This window comes from Lathamus discolor, chromosome 8, assembly GCF_037157495.1.
Source record: "Lathamus discolor isolate bLatDis1 chromosome 8, bLatDis1.hap1, whole genome shotgun sequence".
Taxonomy (NCBI): domain Eukaryota; kingdom Metazoa; phylum Chordata; class Aves; order Psittaciformes; family Psittacidae; genus Lathamus; species Lathamus discolor.
The window spans coordinates 6,739,841-6,758,509 of record NC_088891.1 but is presented as its reverse complement, the minus strand read 5'-3'; the positions used below and the strand labels follow the sequence as shown (position 1 = coordinate 6,758,509).

At 46.5% G+C, this 18,669-nt stretch overlaps 1 long non-coding RNA gene across 6 annotated transcripts; it reads left to right on the top strand.

Annotated features, from left to right (window-relative positions):
• The first annotated feature begins 5,948 nt into the window (after window positions 1–5,948).
• Window positions 5,949–18,668, top strand: LOC136018962 (uncharacterized). 6 transcript variants are annotated; one of them, XR_010614682.1, is made up of 6 exons: window positions 5,949–6,134; window positions 8,803–8,955; window positions 10,274–10,316; window positions 11,347–14,681; window positions 14,983–15,271; window positions 15,419–18,668. It is a non-coding gene; the product is annotated as an uncharacterized LOC136018962 (long non-coding RNA). The 6 variants fall into 6 exon arrangements; XR_010614680.1 differs by having other exon boundaries at window positions 10,274–11,048; window positions 15,084–15,271; XR_010614678.1 differs by having other exon boundaries at window positions 10,274–11,048.
• Window position 18,669: the final 1 nt, after the last annotated feature.

Genomic DNA, 18,669 nt, shown 5'->3' with positions numbered 1-18,669 from the left:
CAGATTCTGTAATCCCTACTCAGGGGGGTTTTGAGCTGAATTTAGCTTGCAGCGTAAAGCTGAGCTCAGCCAAGACTGCTCCCCTACTCTGTATGATCCTCATCTGCGCCCCGGTCACACGAGAGGCCCATGGCAAGCCAAGCAAAATCTCACAGATGCATCAGCTGCCCTGGCTTGGGACCAACCTCCTTTGTCCTATGCAGCCATTTATTAATGTTCTTCTATCTGTTACTTTTGAATTGATGCTTGCTTTAAGCATCAAAACCTGATATCAGTTCAACTGCAGCCTGAGCAGTAAATGCACAGGGTGGGTACTGAGAAACACCAGAAGTCCTTTCTGTGGCTGGGTATTGCTGTATTAAGTATTTAAGCATTGGTTCAAGAGACTTTATGATTCTACCACATGAGGAGTTCAACACTGCTGTAAAGCTGCTTGCGGGCACGGCGCTAGTGGGAAATGGGAAGATCTGGCAAAGACGACGTGGAAAAGACTGCTGAGCTTCATATCTCTGATGAACCTTTCAGTGGCTGCAGCCAAGGAGTCCTCCTCACCATGGCTAAGAGTGAGCATTTACGGGCTCTGACCTCATCATCAGTGTCTTCTCCCAAGTGCGGCCATGGCCCATGGGCAAAAGCAGGATCCTGAGTAGATGGAAATATTCCTTCTCCCTTGCTTGTGCTTCTAAACCATCTTACCTCAAGGGATTTGCAGCAGGTGTGGGAGTAGTCATTGCATTCAGCATGGCCATCCTATGTTTAAATTTAGGCATGAGCTGCACTACCTGGTGAAGTGGGAGCCTTAGTGCATCATTTATAGTAGAGCAACCCCTGTCACTTCTGTGGACTCAGTGGAGCGATGCAATCCACAGCAAACATTAAATTCAGTGCCCGGCTTCACACAGATAAAGCTATAGAGACAGAGAGATGGACAGGAGTCAAGTGCATCTGGGCTTCTGGGGAGCAACCCTAGCTGCTCATGCCTTCCGCTGTCATTCCTTGACTACATCGCAAGATGGAAAGAGCAAAAGATATAAGGGCAATGGCAAGACCGTAGACCCTCAGCAAAAATAGCCCCTTGCTGTGGCACAGAGCTCTACCTCGATTTCCAGACAGCTGCTAGATTAGAGAATCATTTTTATATCATCACATCTCCTACAGCAATCTGCAAAGAGCAGCTTAGGGAGGCATTTGGCTTTTATGTGAATTTAGGCTGCAGTTTGTAAAAGTGCTTCGTTCCTAAAATACAGATGAGGTTTACTGCAGAGCCTGGTACATTAGAGGGAGATCTGGCCTGGAGGTCCCCAAAATGTCACCTGCCAAGCAGTTTGGAAAACCTAAGGCTCCCCAGATAATTCAGTCCCGTTAGGTGCCCTGTGCAAGACACCAGCTTGTGTAGCCTTCAGTTCAGAAGAGAGAGTGTTGGGGGAAAATGGAATTCAGTTGGAAAGGATTTTGGTGTTAACTTCAGTCTTAGTCACTTTCAGAGCTGATGACTTAAATCTAGAAATAAAGAGTAATGGAAGTTGGAGCTCCAAAGAACAAATGAGCCCCTTCATATATGCTGCCACCTCCCATCTCCAGGACCAGCCACTCTCCCCTTGCCGCTGCCAGTGGCTCCGCTCCAGTGCCTCCTCACCAGGGGAATACAAATTGGGCAGCACTGAAGCATATGGAGGGGAAGAATGCTCAGCTGTGAATTTCGGGGATGGGTATTATACAAACCCAGCCACCAGCACATCACCTTTTCAAAGGCTTCAAATCCGCTACAAATTGCTTCTGAATGACAATGGGAATTTCGCGCCCTTCACAGAGCCCCTTATATTAGCATCTTTATTGGAATAAACTAGCTAATTTCTCCGGTTGAAGGGCTGGTCTGCAGAATCCCTAATTCCAATTAGATGGATATTCATCAGCACCCTGATGCTTGCAGGGCAGCAGGGAATGCTGCTGTCTAGTCTGGCGAGTGGCTCGCCACCTGCCCAAGTCCGGATCAGAGACAAAGAGAAGGGGACCACTGAGTCCCTGGGGCCAGCAGCAAAGCAGGACATTGCAGGGACTGAGGGGTCCTTTTAATCCTCAATTTGTTCTTTGTGACATTTGGTAATTCCCAGGCACAGGGTAGGGAGGCTGATCCTGCACTTACAGGAATAATGATAAATCTGTGCCCTTCACTATCTTTCAAGTTCCTGTATGACAAATATACCCGTGACAAAGCCAGGCTGACTGTGGCTGGAGTGAAACACTTATGGAGTAGAAGGAGGTACAGCCTGCCTGTCTATCCATCCTGAACAACTGTATGGCAGCTTGTCACTAAGTTCAGCATTTATCTTGTAAAACAGTTAATGGGATTTCTCCAAACCAAGTGCTGATGCCTTGCAGTTGGCAGTGTTGCAAAGATGAAATTACTTTTTTGTTGCTAACAATAGATTCCATAAAGAAAAAGGGGGGGGGGGAATAAAACTCCATAAATATATAGATCCCAAATTTAAAACTTGATGATCTTGCAGGTAAGCAGAGCTCATTTCTCACTATGGATTGAAAATGTGAAGACTTGGGAGGGCTTTGCCTAGATATATGCTCCCTGGAGCAGGATTTATTTGGGTGTTCTCTGTGCAGCACTGGCCTGGCTCATAGCTGAGATGGCTCAGGACTGCCCCAGGACAGTCCCTACGAATAACCCCAAGCTATAGCCCTGGTACTGACCATGCAGTATTATCGGAGGGAGCAAGGACAATGGGCATTGTGCCTTCTTGCCTGTAGAAGTATCATACTTCTCTGATCTCTTTGGCTAGAAGTGGCTCACATCAGTGGGATTCTGACTGTCAGCAGGACCATACTTCCCCTTTGGTTTTATTTTAAACTCTTGTATCTAACCCATGGGGCATGGTTGTCCAGGGGCATTGAAGTCTCAAAGGTGTCATTTGAGGCGGGGACAGGTCCTTTGGGTTTCTTTCTCTTACAAGGTCAGGCTCAGTGGAGGAATGCTGAAAATGTCTCATCTCTGTGCTGAACAAACACAGCCCGAAGGCAGAGCGGGGCTGGTTTTGACACTGTCTAATCCTCAGAACAGCTCCAGCCCCCCAGATGTGTGACATCAGAGGCAAAGCTGGAGACTTGAGAGTCATTATAATGCTCTTCCTCTCCCAGTGTGCTGTGCAAAGCAGCAGGCCCATGTCAAGTGGCTGTCTTCATGCTTCCACCATCCACAAATGTTGGCTCAGCCTCTGTCTGGTGTCACCTGCAAGCAGCTCACTGCCCTCTGTGCCGAGCACCATCCACCCAGCACAGCTACCTCCTCTGGGGGTTAATGGAAACAGGAGATGTGCTCCTGAAACGCCAGTAAACAGGGCTCAGCTGCTGGGGGAAGAGGGTCAAAGGACAAAAATGAGGACAAGTCTGTACACAGCTCCAGCCCCAGGATGGAAATTGCTGCTTGACGCTCCCTTCCTCCTATTGAAGGTGTCATCTCCACTGTCTTTATTTGCATTTCGTTGTATTAGAGGGTTTCTTCTTCCTTAGACGAATGGCTTGTGAAGGTCCCATGGATACAAGTTGTCCTGGGCTGAGTTTTTTCCTGAGGAGGCACAAGAGTCCCTGCTGAGGAGGGAATTTGGCCCAACATGTGCAGACCAGTGTGTTTGCTGCCTATCAACCAAAGCACAGGGCCGTCTCCCTGCCTCGTGCAACACATTGCACAGGCAATGCTCAGGAGTCCAAACCATGGTGCTCTGTGGTCTGTCATCACAAATGTGCCTTGCTATGGACTTATTTATGCTGGACAAATTATATTCAAGCCACTGATAGGCAGCCACTGCTGGGGTGGGATGCAGGAGCCTCAATAACACTATAGGCTTTCCTATCTCTTGCAAGTGCTCCTATCCCAAGTATCAACCATCTTTCAGCAGCGTTCTGGTGATGGGATTAACGTGCATTAGGACTTTTTGTTTCCATCTCTCCCAGGGAGGATCACATGCAATGAAATATGTCATTTTCCTGGTTGCTGTCTGAAAAATGTGTGGTATGTGTTAATGTTAGAAAGGCAAGGTCAAAGGAGCAGGACCATAGGACACAGGGGTGGAAAACCCCTTTTAGGACATAGAGTTTGGTCCATGTTATTGTAGCCCTGTTTGCACTGTTTTAAAAGGAGTGCAGTTGTTTACCCTCAGCACATGTGTTCCTGGGTCGCAACTGTTTTCTGTGAAGACACATGGAAGAAAAGCTGTGGGCCTTATGTCACTTGTCCTTCAACAAAAGACCAAACCCTGTGCCAATTCAGCACGAGCTCTCTCCTGCACCCGCAGGCATTATGTATTATTATATAATAATATGTATTATTGTAATTTACCTTATATTAGGTTGGATATAAGGAAGAAATTCTTTACTGTGAGGGTGGTGAGGTGCTGGAACAGGCTGCCCAAAGAAGTGTGAATGCTCCATCCCTGGCAGTGTTCAAGTGGGTAGGGCTTGGAGCAACCTGGTCTAGGGAACGTGTCCCTGCCCATGGCTGGAACTGGATGAGCTTTAAGGTCCCTTCCAACCCCAAACCATCCCATGATTCTGTGTTTATCCTTCCTGGGGAGGTTTTCACTCTACCCAAGGAGCAACATGTTGCTGATATTTATCCCAGGGTTTTACACTGGCCATTTAGGCTGGAGGAATGTGAACCTGAGTTTGAGCAGTGTTTCAGCAGAAATCAGCACTGAATAGAGACTAATTTATTTTGACTAACTTGCTTCTGGAGTTCGTAGGAGACAACTATGGGATGGTTTAGGAAGAATGTTGATGGTATCATATCCAGCTGAAAGAAGCATTGCTGTGGGTAAGTTTAAACACTAAAAAGCCATTTAGACAGCATGAATATATAAAATATATTGCTACTGGCATCAGATACAGCTGTTAACTAAGCACTTTGATGGACAGAGGGTCCCATGTTACATCTCTACCGACTACCTCCTGCGCACTTGGATTCCCCACTGATTTGTGGCAGCAAACTGGGCTTTAGGGGATGAAATGAAGGAGCTGGTGTTATTGTGGGGGTAGAACATAGTCCCCCAGCAAAACCCCTGAAGGCAGATGTGGCAATGAAGGGAAACTATTCACACCAGCATTTGTCAGGCAGCCATGACTCTGCTCGTGGGAGATTTCCATTTACAAAGTCAATAAGGGAGCAGGGAACCAAAAGCTGGATTTTTCAGCTGTTAATTGCCAAGGTCACATTGCATTTATATGGGATTTTCCTGCTGTTGTGTTTTGATTTCATTACAATTTTGTTTGTTATGATATAGCTGGTATGAGCACGGATGAGCATTGGGAGAATTCCCCTTGCAGAACATGGGTTCATGCATTGCTTGTTCCTAGCAGCATATTTCTGGAAGACAAGCAATTTTCTTTCCTTTAAAAGGACTTGGGGGAAAAAGGACCATCATTTCCAGGCAGAAATTTTTCTGAGGAGGATATTTTTGTGCCTGGCTAAGGAGAGACACAAAAAGGTCAAAGAAAATTAAAATCACATGCTGAGAACATTGCAGGGCAGGTGTTTCTCCTAAGCCAAAATTCAGCCTTTGACGGGTGTATCCCAGGATTTGTGCTACTCCTAACGCTTCACCTGTTGCACTAGTATTGGAGGGTGAATGATTTCATCACCCTAGCAGCCTGGTTTTGCTGGACCCAACTCAATAACACTGCTTTAAACACATTTTTGCAGCTAGAAGGAAGCCTCAGACAAGCGCTCCGGTCTGGCTGCTCATCGCTGCGTTTCATTTGGCATGTAGGATGAGGAATGCACAGAATTTCCTTTTCCACCCGGTCAGATCCTCTGTCTTGAGCCTGGCCCAGCCCCAAGAGCACAACGGATGCAGCTGGAGAAGGGCAGGTCCAATCTTGCTGCTAAGCTCCAGTGACACTTAACCTCCTCTGTTGTGTGCTCAGCCAGCAGCTGGAGGTGGATGCTCATCAGTGGCTGAGCATCAGCTGCTGCCTGTTGAAATGGGTCGTTTGTGAAGGAAGAGGAGGTTATTTCCCAGGCTGGAGGAGGTGATGGAGTTTAGGGCTCTTGTGAGAGAATCAGGAGGTGGCCTTGAAGCTGAATGCTTTTGCATCTTGTTTTCTCCATTGGTGCTGGTCTACTTGAGCAGGTAATGGGGTGGTGGGCTTTCCCCCTGCCTGATGAAGGTTGCTGCCAGTAGCCTTGTCCTGGTGTGAAAACTGATTGTGACTACCTGTAACTCCTTAGTGTTAGCAGTAGGTGGGAATCAATAGGGAGCTTTGAGCTATCAAATAATGAGACCAGTTAATAGCTTGTGTTGTTCCAGGAAAGGCACTAAGGAGGAATGTTAGCCCTTTGGGGCTCTGTGAGACAATGAGGCTTTCCCACAGGTCTGTTAGCTTGGCCCTGGTTGCAGTGGGAGCTGTAAACATAGGATCAGATTCTGCCTTATCTCATCCATAAAAATTATTTTTCTTGGCTCGGAATGGAACACTGACTGGCTTCTTTCCTAAAGCAGCTGTACAGCAAAGATGGGATTGAATGAACCTCTTTCCCTTGAGCTTAGGAACAACTCAAGATGGGTAGAAAACTGCTATTGCATCACTGATGCAGAAATAACTATAATTCACACCATGTACAAAGATGCCACAGTCTGATTGCTAACAGCAATGGCTGAACTGGTCAGAGCTGTCTTTATTACATCAGGAAAGCAAGTTTTATCCCAAGGATGTGCTAAGAAGTGAAGAGGGTTTGGTTTTGTGTTTTCTTTCTTTCTGAGTGGAATCATCCCAGCAAACAGTGTGTAAATTGCTGGAAGTAATTCAGGCTTCAAATGGCATTAGAAAATACTCCTTTTCCTCACCAGACCATAGGTTTCCTGTATTGGAAGAGCAGTGCCTTGAAAACAGCCTGTAATGAAATTGGGTGTTGGTCTTTATTTATGTATTTGATGTTGCTGGAATGGTTGAAGACTACTCAGGTTGAGGGAATTTTCTCTCTTCTGTGTTTTTCCCTTATCTCAGAACTTTTAGGGTTGTCAAATGTTCTGTCCTGGTTTCCCTAGGAGGTCCTGGCTGGCTAAAGGCAGGTTTGCCTAATCATGTTTATTAACTTAATCAAAATATTAACAAAGATCTCTTTTAAACAAAGTGCTGGCTAGGCACTGGAATGAAATAACTGCTAACAAAGCCTACGAGTTTAAACTAGAGAGGACCTTTCCGCAGTCATTCAGCTTTGTGTTCTTAATGGTGTCATTATTTCGCTATTCAGTAACCATGTAGAGCTCAATCCTCACTTTGAATTTCTCACATCGAAAATCAAAGAGAAATCAGAAGTAATTTCTGCAAAGCAGTTTTTCAGGGTTCTCTCTGTGGCAAAAAGGAGTCTTACGTTAATTCTCCGGCATATCACTGTCTTTGGCCTCTTGGCCAATTACAGTGGGTTGGATTTAGTTTAACCCAAGGCAACCATCGGGTCACGGTGACTCTGGAAACTATTTCTCTTCTTTTTTGTTAACTGACCTATTTTATTGTTGTCCCTCCTCCCCAGTTGCTACAAAGCAAAGGGTTTCCGTTGTCTTTTCTCCAGAGAGATCCACAGCAGCATGCAGAATAAGTGCTGTGCTAATGAAGTCCTGTCTTGGTTTAAGCTAAGCAGGGATTTCGGTTAAACTCTGTTTGTGCAGTGACACCACCCCCCCCAGCACAGATGTGCCCTGACGATGGCTCAGGCTATGGGACAGACCTGGAGAGACTGAGTCAGAGGGCTGAACTCAAGATCCCAGTGCTGGTGTTAACCCCATCTCCTGATGATGAGGATAGAGCAGAGAAGAAAAATGTAGCTCTGATTTCTGTATCACCAGGAATCATAGAATTGTTAGGGTTGGAAAGGATCTTAAGACCATCCAGTTCCAACCCCCTGCCATGGGCAGGGATGCCTCATACTAGACCGTGTCACCGAAGCCTCCATTCAGCCTGGCCTTGAACACTGCCAGGGATGCAGCATTTACCACTTCTTTAGGCAACCTGTTCCAGGGCCTCACCACCCTCACAGTAAAGAGCCCTTACATCTAACCTGAACCTCCCCTGGTTAAGTTTGAACCCATCACCCCTTGTCCTATTGCTACAGGCCCGATGAAGAGCTCCTCTCCAGCATCCCTGTAGGGCCCCTTCAGGTAATGTGAACAGCCACCACAGCGATATCTTGTCACCCTTCTCTCTGTGCTGGGGATGCTGAGCAGGTGATGGGGAGGAAGAGGGGTGCTGCCTGTTGAGCTGCCATCCCACAGCTTGGCAGAGCAACCCAAGCAGCTCATGCAGGCTCTATGTGCTGTACTGCCTCATCTGCAGCAGGCAGGTAACAGCGCCAGCCCCACCTCGCCAGTGAACAGTGTGGAGAAGTCCCTCCTGGACTCTTGAGCATATTATAGTGCTGCAGGATGTACAAAATGGACACGATTTGAAGTGTTTCCTTATAGGATAATCAGAGGAAGTCATTGTATTAAATATCCATTTGTGTCATTAGCCTTTTATTTGGTGCTTTGTCCAGACATCCTGTTTGCTTCCCCTTTGAAGTAATGAATATGTTTCCTGTGTGCCGGGTCCGATCCAAAGCTCCCATGTAAAAGCCAAGCTGAGATCAGTCTTGTACTCGGTGGGGAAGGACTTTGTGTGAGGAGTTTGGGATAAACCTAGAGTAGTGTTTATTGGCTGCCCTTAAACCCACATTCCTTGGGCTACCCTGGCACAAGGTTATGGCTACCTGTTCCCTATGGTACATAGGAAAAGTTTTGAGTGATTCCACCTCACACTATTTAGGTGGGACATTACAGCAACATCAGCCGCATCCAAGGTACACATGGAATACCATGAGGAATGCTGTGCCAGCATGTGGGATCCAGCCCCAGAAAACAGCTGAAGGAGCCACATAACCCCTTTGAATCTCCCTTCACCCTTGACTGAGGTGGGAAGGTAAGAGGGAGGGTAACCAACTCTGTGTATCAAGCAAATGCCAGCCTCTTTTGGTGTGTGGCTGGGAAGGGTTAATCAGGGCAGCACAGCCCCTAAGGACCGGGACTGTTGTTCTATGCAGATTGGTTTGTTCTTGTTTCTTCTATTGATCGCAATCACTCAGAGCTGTGCCTCTAACAAACTGCCTTAAATCATTGCAATCATAATAAGCACACCTTGGTAAATAATGCATGAGATGTCCGTAAGCCTATATTCATTAGAAGGAAGGTGCATATAGAGCGTGGTAACCATCTGGGCTTGAGTGGGGGCACGGCAGGTTGGATTGAGATGCGGTAGCTGCTAGGGATCAGCCCTGAACTGAGTTGGGTTTCAGGAAGGCTCCTCAGTCCTTTAAGATGCTGGAAACAGAGACAGGCTCCTTTTCACGTTCATGAATTTTGCAGGAGATGTTTAAAATGCCTCCAAGGTTCACAGCATAATACAGGTTGGGTGGAAGTGGGCTTGTGGCAAGTCTCCAAATAGCATAATAGCAAGGCATCACAATTACTAGTATTTAATATATCTTAATGACAACAAAACACATCGTGGGTAACAAGTTTTGCTGTGAAAGCCTCGTAGCCAAGTTAATGGTCTGGATATTGGAAGCCTTTGTTTTAAAATGCAAATTAAAAATGCTTAGTTTTCCATTTGTCAGAGTGGTGTTAAAGTGTGGAGCTGCTTTAAGGCAACTTTGCTCTGGCTAGGATTTGGTGTAGTTCTTGGCCAGACCACACAGCAGGGCAGGCTCAGGTGCTGTAGAATTCATTAGAAGGTTTCTAGGGCAAATTGCAGGGAAAATTAGCTAGGTAGTAATTTCCACCTCCCTTTCATCCTAGGGAGAAGATGATGATGTTGTTAAATGCCAGTGATAAGAACAGTTTGGCTTTTGTATGGTTAGAAGAGATGGAGGAGGCAGAAACATTCCTGGTTGTATCAGGCAGCTGTGGATGGTGATGGGTCATTTCACTCCATTATGGTTTCTGGCAAGCGAGTATTAAAAGGGGTGTGAGGGCATCATTTCTCAGCAATGACTTCATTTGGCTGTCTAAACAAACAGCCCCTCCTCACCAGGTGCAAAAGGCCTTGTATTTGTGTTTTTTTCCTCCATGAAGGGCAAAGAAATACCTAAAGTGAAAATAGCACCAGTGGATTGTATCTGCTCAACAGCCCTGGTGGTCTCTACCTCCTGTCAAACAGCAGTGATACGAGCCAAGGCAGGGAAAAGTGATGATCCTAGATATTTTATACTTAAACTATGTTTTTTTTTCTCTACTTTTAGCTGCATCATCTGTCACAGAAGCAGAGCGACAAAGAGAGAAAGGGTCAGTAAATTTTAAGCTGGTCTGGTTAGACTGGAGAAGAAAGATCAGCAAACCCAGGAGAAAGTAAATGGGGTGATGTTACCCAGCCTGCCTTCACCATCACACTGTGCTGCCTTGGATGCTTCTTGCCTTGGCAATGCCCTCAAGAGATGTGGCAATTTGTAGCCATGAAACTACCAGTTTGGCTGAGGTTCCCTGGGAGCAGAGCCCCGGGGTGGGCATCCTACACATGAGCATGGGCTGTGCGTAGTGTGTAATACATCTCTGCTTTCCTGGCTGCTGAGGGAGGCAGCTTCGCCCTGCAGATGGGGGTTAGAGCCCATCAGACTCGCTTTCTTCAGTAACCTGAGCCAGGATTTGAGCCGAGGCCTCCAAAGGTGAAAGGCTAATATGCCTGCCTCCCTCTCTGCCACTGAGCCCCTTCTGCTTTGTTGAGGCAATGCGCTAACTTGGGGAAATCACTCCTGTGACCCATAAATACTGAATTGAATGAGAGCCCCCGCTCTGTGCGCAGGGATAATGCGCTGGCTGCTGGGGTGTTTGCTCTGTGACATTCAGCAAACAGGCTGCAAAGAAAGCTCAGCAAGATCCTGGACAAAAGGAGAGGACAATCAGCTCGCTGGGTTCAATTATGGTCTGGAATTTAATCCCAGTAGGTTTGGTAGGACTTCCCCCCGGGCAAAATCCATCTCACCAGTCGGTTTCTCTGAGGTCCTGGGACAGCATGCAGAGGTATTAGGCTCATAAAGGGTTTCTTATTCACAGAAAGCCCTGTAGATACCACAGGAGCTTGTACAGATTACTTCTGGGTGAGGCCATAATGTTGGAAGTGAAAGGGGCTGGGATGCTCTTGCATCCCTGGGAAATCCAAGCTGCAAAGAAGAGAGGGGTGGTTAAAGCCCATAAATAGTTCTCAGCTAATGAAATTGCTGGGTGGGGAAAAGGGGAAAATAGTTCCTTTTTAAAGCAGATGAGGCAAACATGCCTGCCAACATATTTTCTGCTCATAAAACTCAGTCTGGGTTTCTAGGTAACTGAAGGAGATACTCCGGAGAGAAGCTTCTAAGGGTTTCCCACAGCTGCTGGATTTGAATAACCAAATGGAAGAGCTGGATATCAACTTTATCTGGTGCAGAGCATGGCTAACCCCATCCCACCTCTTCTGAGGCTCACTTGTGTATGAAGCAAAGCTGAAAGTCTGGGAGGCCTTTATATTGGGAGATCCACTGTCAGGATCCAACATGCACCAAGCTCAAGACTAAAAGAGACTTATTATATGATCTAGTCTGACCTCCTGGCTAGCTCTGCTTGTTCTCTGAGTGTCACCCTGTGCTCTAGGGGCTTCCCATCCTCTTGAAGGGCCATCCCCCTTGGATGACGTTCACCTGCAGGATGGGGATTCAGAGCCTTTATGAGGCACCAATCCTGTGCTGTTTATTTAGTTGATCTCTAAACATTTTTATTCCTAAGCAATAGTTACTTTCTGGAGCTCAAATTCTCTGCTGGTCTTGGGCTCCTCTTCAGTTCTGCCTGTAGCCTTGCTGTGCTTTGTAATAGGGTAGTGAGACAAGTTAGTTACCAAAGGCACAGAGAGGTTCAGATGCTGGGATGGATATTTTCCTTACTGGCCTTGTTTTGCTCACAGGACCCGGCTGTGCATGCAAACAGTGGGGGAAAAGGGCTCTTTCTTCCTTCCATTGTGAGGGATGGAGCTGGAGTGACTAGCAGTCCTGTTAAAATTAGTTCGGATATTTCTCCCTGACTCTTTCAGATAGGTTTATCCTAATTAGCATTGCACTGGAAATAAGCGTTCTGATCCCAGCTAAGTCTTGATGTGAGCAGAGGCATTACAGTGAAACCAAACTGAATGAACATTTGGTTTACATGGGGCTTTTTTTCTTACTGGCTTCCTGTCTTTATGGGGATTCAGACCAGTTAATCCAGTGTGTGAATGATTATCTTATACAGTGCTGCAGTCCAGAGCAGTATAGAGTACTTGCCAGTCAGAAACTGAATCTTGAGTCCAGGGAAGCTTTGAATGGCAAAGTGAGGAATCAAGGTGGGTTAAATGCATTCATTCTGTTCTGTGCACAAGAACAAATTCAGTCTAGGTAAGAAACTTTAGGTGTTAGTCACTGCCGTTAAAAAGCAGCTATAGAGAAAGTCAACAGCTGAGCATCCCTGCTCAGGATGGGGAAGGTGCAGGTAGTTCTCTTGTTTGCAGCTAGTGCTGCAATGGGCAGGCAGGGACGCTGAAGGGACAAGCAGCACAGGGATCATATACCATTGTGGTTTGATTTAATATTACTCATAGACCCATGTAAACTGGTGTTCACACACATGAAGGTGCAGGGCAGTGCCTATATCCTTTGCCTCATGTGGAGGAAGATGAGCTCCTGATGTGTGGAAAGGATAAGTTCAGAGGAATGAAATGGCACATCCCTTCTTCCAGAGAGCCAAGCCTGAACAAGCAGGACAGCTGGATGCGGCTGCAATGAAACAGGAAGATAAGTACATTAAAAGGGGGTGTCTTTCTGCAGATGCAGGGGTCAGGTGTGACTGAAAAGGCTGAGAAAACTCTCAGCATCTCAGGATTAATTAACGCAGGCTGCCAGTCTCTGCAAACACAAGAGCAGCTTGTGTTTGTAGAGTAGAAGGAGCTGTAAATGAAACACAGCAAATTGCGGCTGACAAGTGGAAAGAGGAGATTGTCTGATTAATCCAAGTCTGGAAAAGATTGTCTGGCAAGCTAGTTTCCGACTAACCTTGTCAAGCCTGGGACTAGCCAGTCCCTGTTGCTGGCAGAGATGCTGGGCAATCCCACCAGTTGCTCTTGGCTTTGCAATGTGCCATTTGCTGTAGCTGTTATCCTGGGTCTTGCTCACAGTTGTTTTATCCTAATGGCCAATTTCTGCTTCCTGATGAGGCTGTTCTTGTCCCTGTTCCCAGCCAGCCTGCCCTGACATGCCAGGCTGGCCTTCACTGTTCAGGGTCTGCCTGTCTGTGTCCCCCTAAAGGCCAATGGGTTTGCAGGATGGTCCAGTGTGACTGAGCCCTTTTCTGTCCTCACTCTTGCTTTGGTACACCTGCCCTGCCTCTAGTTTCTTGCCTCTTGATATGCCTGAGCATCCCTTTAGCACGGGGATGTGGTTTAGCACAACCCCAGATTTCTCTGTTTCCTGCTATCTGCTCCAAACCCCGTTCTAGTTGGGCTGTAAGCACTTCGGCTATACGCATCATTTTCTTGCTGAAATGACAGTTTGAAGTCCACAGGAGCTGCTAATGTCTGTTCAGGTATTTAGCAGAGGCTGACTTGTGTTCCGTACATCCCTCCCACCCTGAAGCCATTGTTTAATCTTCAGATCTATTTTATTCCCCTCTACTAGACACTCTTTGGGAAGACAGATATAAATTAAAAGCAAATTATGCAGCCTGATATCATCAGTCAACAGACATCTATCTCTGCCCACATACCCCAAATAAATGAAACCACCATCGGATCTGACTACAGAGAATGGAAGAGCTGAGGGGGAGGTTTGAAGGTCAAAACACTCAGGCACTGTATCCATCATGCATTTGGGCAGATCTTGAGTAGCGCTGCATCAAGCAACTGCATCCATTCCTCCCTTATTGGAGGAAGCGGGAGCACAATGCCACTTTTGTTTGCATTGATTCCAGGTATGTAACCCTCCTGCTCTCCAGGAGCTCAGTTCGGAACCACTTGGCTACATCTCATTTCCAACCACCTTTTGATTTGGTGTCTCTGGATCCATCCAACACTCTGTGCTCCAGCCATCTCCTCATCCTCCTCCCGGCTGCTGTTCACCATCCCCTGTGTAAATGTGGCTCCATGTTGAGTTTGTGCTTGCAAAGCTTGAAAAGGCTCCAGGCACTGAAACCCAAGTGCCTGGGGCTCTGCTGCAACTTGCTGGGTGCTGTTTATTACCCCTGAAGTGCTCTCATTGCAGGAGCTGGTGAGGCAGTGCCAACTGAGGGGCTTGGCTGCAGGCTCCTGTTCCATTGGAGGTGGCTGAGAGCAGGGATTATTCTCTCCCACTTCCTTCCACACAAGGATTCTGTGTCTCAGCATGAGATGCAGGTCTGGCTGCTCTGTGAGCTCTCAAAGCTTGCATAAGAACCCATGTTCTCCCTTCTTTCTGCCCACCTTTTCCTTGCAGATGTGCTAGCCCTGTACCCTGGCTCAACGGAGGCTCCAACTGGTGTCCACAAGAGATCCCCATCTTAAGCTTCTGTTCTGTTCTCCATAGACCTGAAGAGTTAAATTTTCCTCTGAAAACCCCACTAAACTCTGGAGAAGGCTGAGGCCAGCCTGTCCTGAGGCTGAATGTGTTTGCATGCTGGAAGGTAAGGCATAATATTAAGCAACTGGGCAAGCTGGTGGAAGATGAGTGAGCTCAGTGGTTCAGCTTGAGGGTCCTATGGAACAGAGGCCTTGAATCGGGTGTCCTTGGGCTGGAGCTTTGCAATATATCCCATTGCTGCACGTGGTGTTGCCTTCCTCACGTTTGCTTCTCTGGCTGTGCAATAGGAGCAGGATGGCATTTCTTCTGCTCAGTTGAGAACATCCAACCTACTTTCTCCTTCATGTGGCTGAAGAGTGCTGATGGTTGCAGTGAGTGAGAAGTGTTTTTATTTAAATCACCAGATTCTCTGCTCTCGATGACATCTGGATAGCACTGCAGCAACTGTCCATGCAGCTTTGAGGCACCCTCTGTCCAGAGCTCAAACCAAGCTGTTGCGTTTCAGGTTGGCTGGAAAACGCCAGTGACAAGTTGAGCCACAAATAAGGTTTGAAGGATATTGCTGCATTTCCCAAGAGCTCCCAGCTTTTGAAATGCCATTTCCCCTAGTACTAGGAGTTCTGGAAGATGAAGCCAGCCAGAAGATCAGTATCTTTAACCCTATCACGAGGACTTCTGGGAAAAGGCATCTGTGTAAGGAATTGGCATGGGTGCATGAATGAGGTGTTGAAAATCAGCAGAGGGGCAGAGTGTATGGTGAAGGTGTGTCTCTGGGTGTGCTGAAAGGTAACGTTATCTCCAAATTGCTCATCAAAACTTCATTTTAATGTCCTCATTCAGATCCTGCTTATCCCAGTGCAACAAGGAACAGCTTCCCATAGGCAAAGCCCGTGCCCAGCATTACCAACTGGAGGGGTTGCAGGAAGAGGAACATGACAGCAGAGTCAAGCCCCACATCTCTGATTTAATACTGTTTTGGAGCCCACCGTGGTTTTACCTCGACCTCAAGAAAAGCCCCATTTGAGGGAATTTCTCTGTCAATACTAAATATAACCCCCCAGGTGTGGATTCTTTGGTCTTTGACCATCAGCCTTTCACTCTTGGGTCTGCTGTTCTTGAGATGCTGTAATGCTGTGTTGGCACGTTTTGAGTAGTCATTCAAAGGCTGTTCAAAACTCTCATCTCATAAGCTAGTAGCAAAGCAGCTTCCAGAGCTTTGCTCTATTCCAGCAACTCTCTTTGCCAGCTAGAAATTACACTATTTTCCAATTTCATTATTACCTCTGTTTTTTATTATAGCATCATTAGAGTGAGAAAGCTGGAAAGGAAGTGGGGATTGTATAATGCAGGAAATAGTGAATTAATACCTCTACCATATGATGGAACGGTGCAGAGCTGTGACTGTGTCAGGAAAATGTAGAGCAAATAAAGGCTGTGCTGCCTGGGTGAGGACGAGACTTCACGTGCTCTGAGGAGTGTTAGCTTGCAAAAAGTATTATTCCTCAGCAATGCAAGATCTGCATTTTATTGTCACGTGCACGTGCGCTTGCTGGTGAATAAAGCCGTCACAGGGAGATGGAATATTGAGGGGAAAAAAGCTTTTATGGTACATAAACGGGCTTTAGCACATCAGCCAAAGAAAGCTGATTTATTGCCTGAGAAATCATGTTGGGGCATTTTAAGGAAGGGGCTACATATGATGACAAAGAATTGTCTATTCCTTACCATGTGGTTCTCTGGTGCTAAATCCTGGGAAGTGTTTATTAGCTCTTGAGCATTTATAACTCCTGGTTTCAGTGGGCTGGGATCTGAATAAGGAAGTGCAGCTCATGACAGCCAGAAATGTGCAAGGGTTTATCTTTTTCTTGTTCTGAAAGGGTAGGCAGCACTAAACAGTGAAAACCACCCTGGATTTACCACCTTCTTCTTTTTTCCCCTGCCACTTTTCAACCAATGTCTACATTTTCTGTCTCACTGACCTTACACTGACAGACACAAATCAGACAGCCTGCTATTTGCCTGCAGTTTCTGTTAGAATATGGAAGTTCAGTTGTTACAATACATGGACATGGCATTGCTAGTAGTTTCTGCAGATGCTCGGATAAAAGCCTATGTAAAATGCATCCTTTAAGACCCCATTTTGTTTCCAGTAACACCAGAAGTAATCAAATACAGGTATGTATCATTTTTATTCTGACACTGTTTTTTGAGGAGTGATAAGTTAGGGTAGACAGCTCCACAGTAGAAATGATATGTGGTATGTATCTGTCATGCAGTTCTCAGACCTCAACAAATGTGCTTTTAATAACAGGTTGTTATTCAGTTTGCTGGGTTGCAAATAGATGCAGGCTTTAGAAACAACTTCTTATTTCTATCTCTTCTGAGCATTCCAAATGCCTGAAAGCACCACAATAAAGATGCCTCCTAGCTGAGTAAATGTCTTCAAAGGAGCTGCAGGCAAACCGATAACGAAGGGGAAAATACAAGTACGGGTTGGGAAGCATCAGTGGGCAAGGAGCTATGAATTTTTAAGTGTAAAATCCGGATTATACATTTCTAGAGCCTCTTGAAGCTTTAAACTCTTTACAGCCTGTTGAGAGCAGAATGATCTCTGACTTCCTGCAAGGAGGCCAGTGATGGGGTGGAGAGGTGCAGCTGCTTCACCGTCATGGAGCAGCTGGAGATGGCTGGAAGGGATGGGAAGAAGCATTTTGCATCACCTGAGGATGCAAGGAGGAGGTGGAAGGGAGCTGGTAATGGTGGCCTAAACTGTGATGAGCCCCTGGAAAAACAATGGCTCTCAGGCATGTTCCTGTGGTGACTGCACCGATCAGTGTTTCAGGCAACCCCCAGCAGTGCTTTGAAGGTCCAAGAGTTATATAGGAAAATGATGGGATGCGAAATAAAATACTGGGGGATCGATGGAAAACATACATTTATTGAGATATAACAGGCAATTGCATGGCTGTTAAATGGCTATAACTAGGTATTAAATAATCAGTTCAGCTGGTATTTATTTAATATAATCACAGCCTATTAAACCTGAATTAAGTACAGAGTTAAGTGTCTCTGGGACACACAGCTGAAAATGGTGCCAGGAACATTTTATGTTGCCTGAAACCCTTTGTGGAAAACTCCCACAAACACAGGCTTTGCAAAACTGTCCTTTGCTTCACAGGGGAAAGCACAGGGGAAGAGATTCTAGTTTTGACCTGAACTGCAGCAGTTACCCAGCAACCTTTACCTAGACCGAGACTTAATGTAGGTGCCTAACTTCTGTACATCAAAAATACTCGACTGACCTTCTGGAACTGTTCCCATACAGATTTTTGCCTGGTTTATTTTGCTTTACTTGCACATCTTTGCTCCTCTGATTGCCCGATACTTACGCAGTTATTCACACCAGCACAAAGAGAGTCCAAAGTAAATGTAAAACACTGCTAAATCAACACGGAATTTGCTCTGGCCTGGCTGAGCTTACAAACAGGAGATGTGAATAAGGAGCGACTCTCACGCTGGAAATGTGAGGTCAGAGGACCCAAGAGGACATACAGTCCTCAACTCCCAGCAGCTTCTCATTTTCTTCCTACCAGGTTATAGCAGTTTGTGTCCTGGCTCATGGGCATGGACCATGGATACGGTTTACACTGTGTGTTCAAGTGCTGCTCTGAAGGATACTGGTGTCAAACACCTCAGAGCAAGCACACACTAACAGATGGGATGAAACTGTTACTTGGTGAAATTGCTGTCACTGGAGTTCTGCTTTTGGTTGGGCAAAGAAGAGATTCAGAGTGACCCTGCGGAGGACTTGGGGGTGCTGGTCAATGAGAAAATGAACATGAGCCTGCTTCAGTGTGCGCTCGCAGCCCAGAAAGCCAACCATATCCTGGGCTGCATCAAAAGGAGCGTGACCAGCAGGTCGAAGGAGGTGATTCTGCCCCTCTACTCTGCTCTTGTGAGACCTCACTTGAAGTACTGTGTGCAGTTCTGGTGCCCTCAACAAAAAAAGGACATGGAACTGTTGGAACAAGTCCAGAGGAGGCCACGAGGATGATCAGGGGACTGGAGCACCTCCCGTATGAAGACAGGCT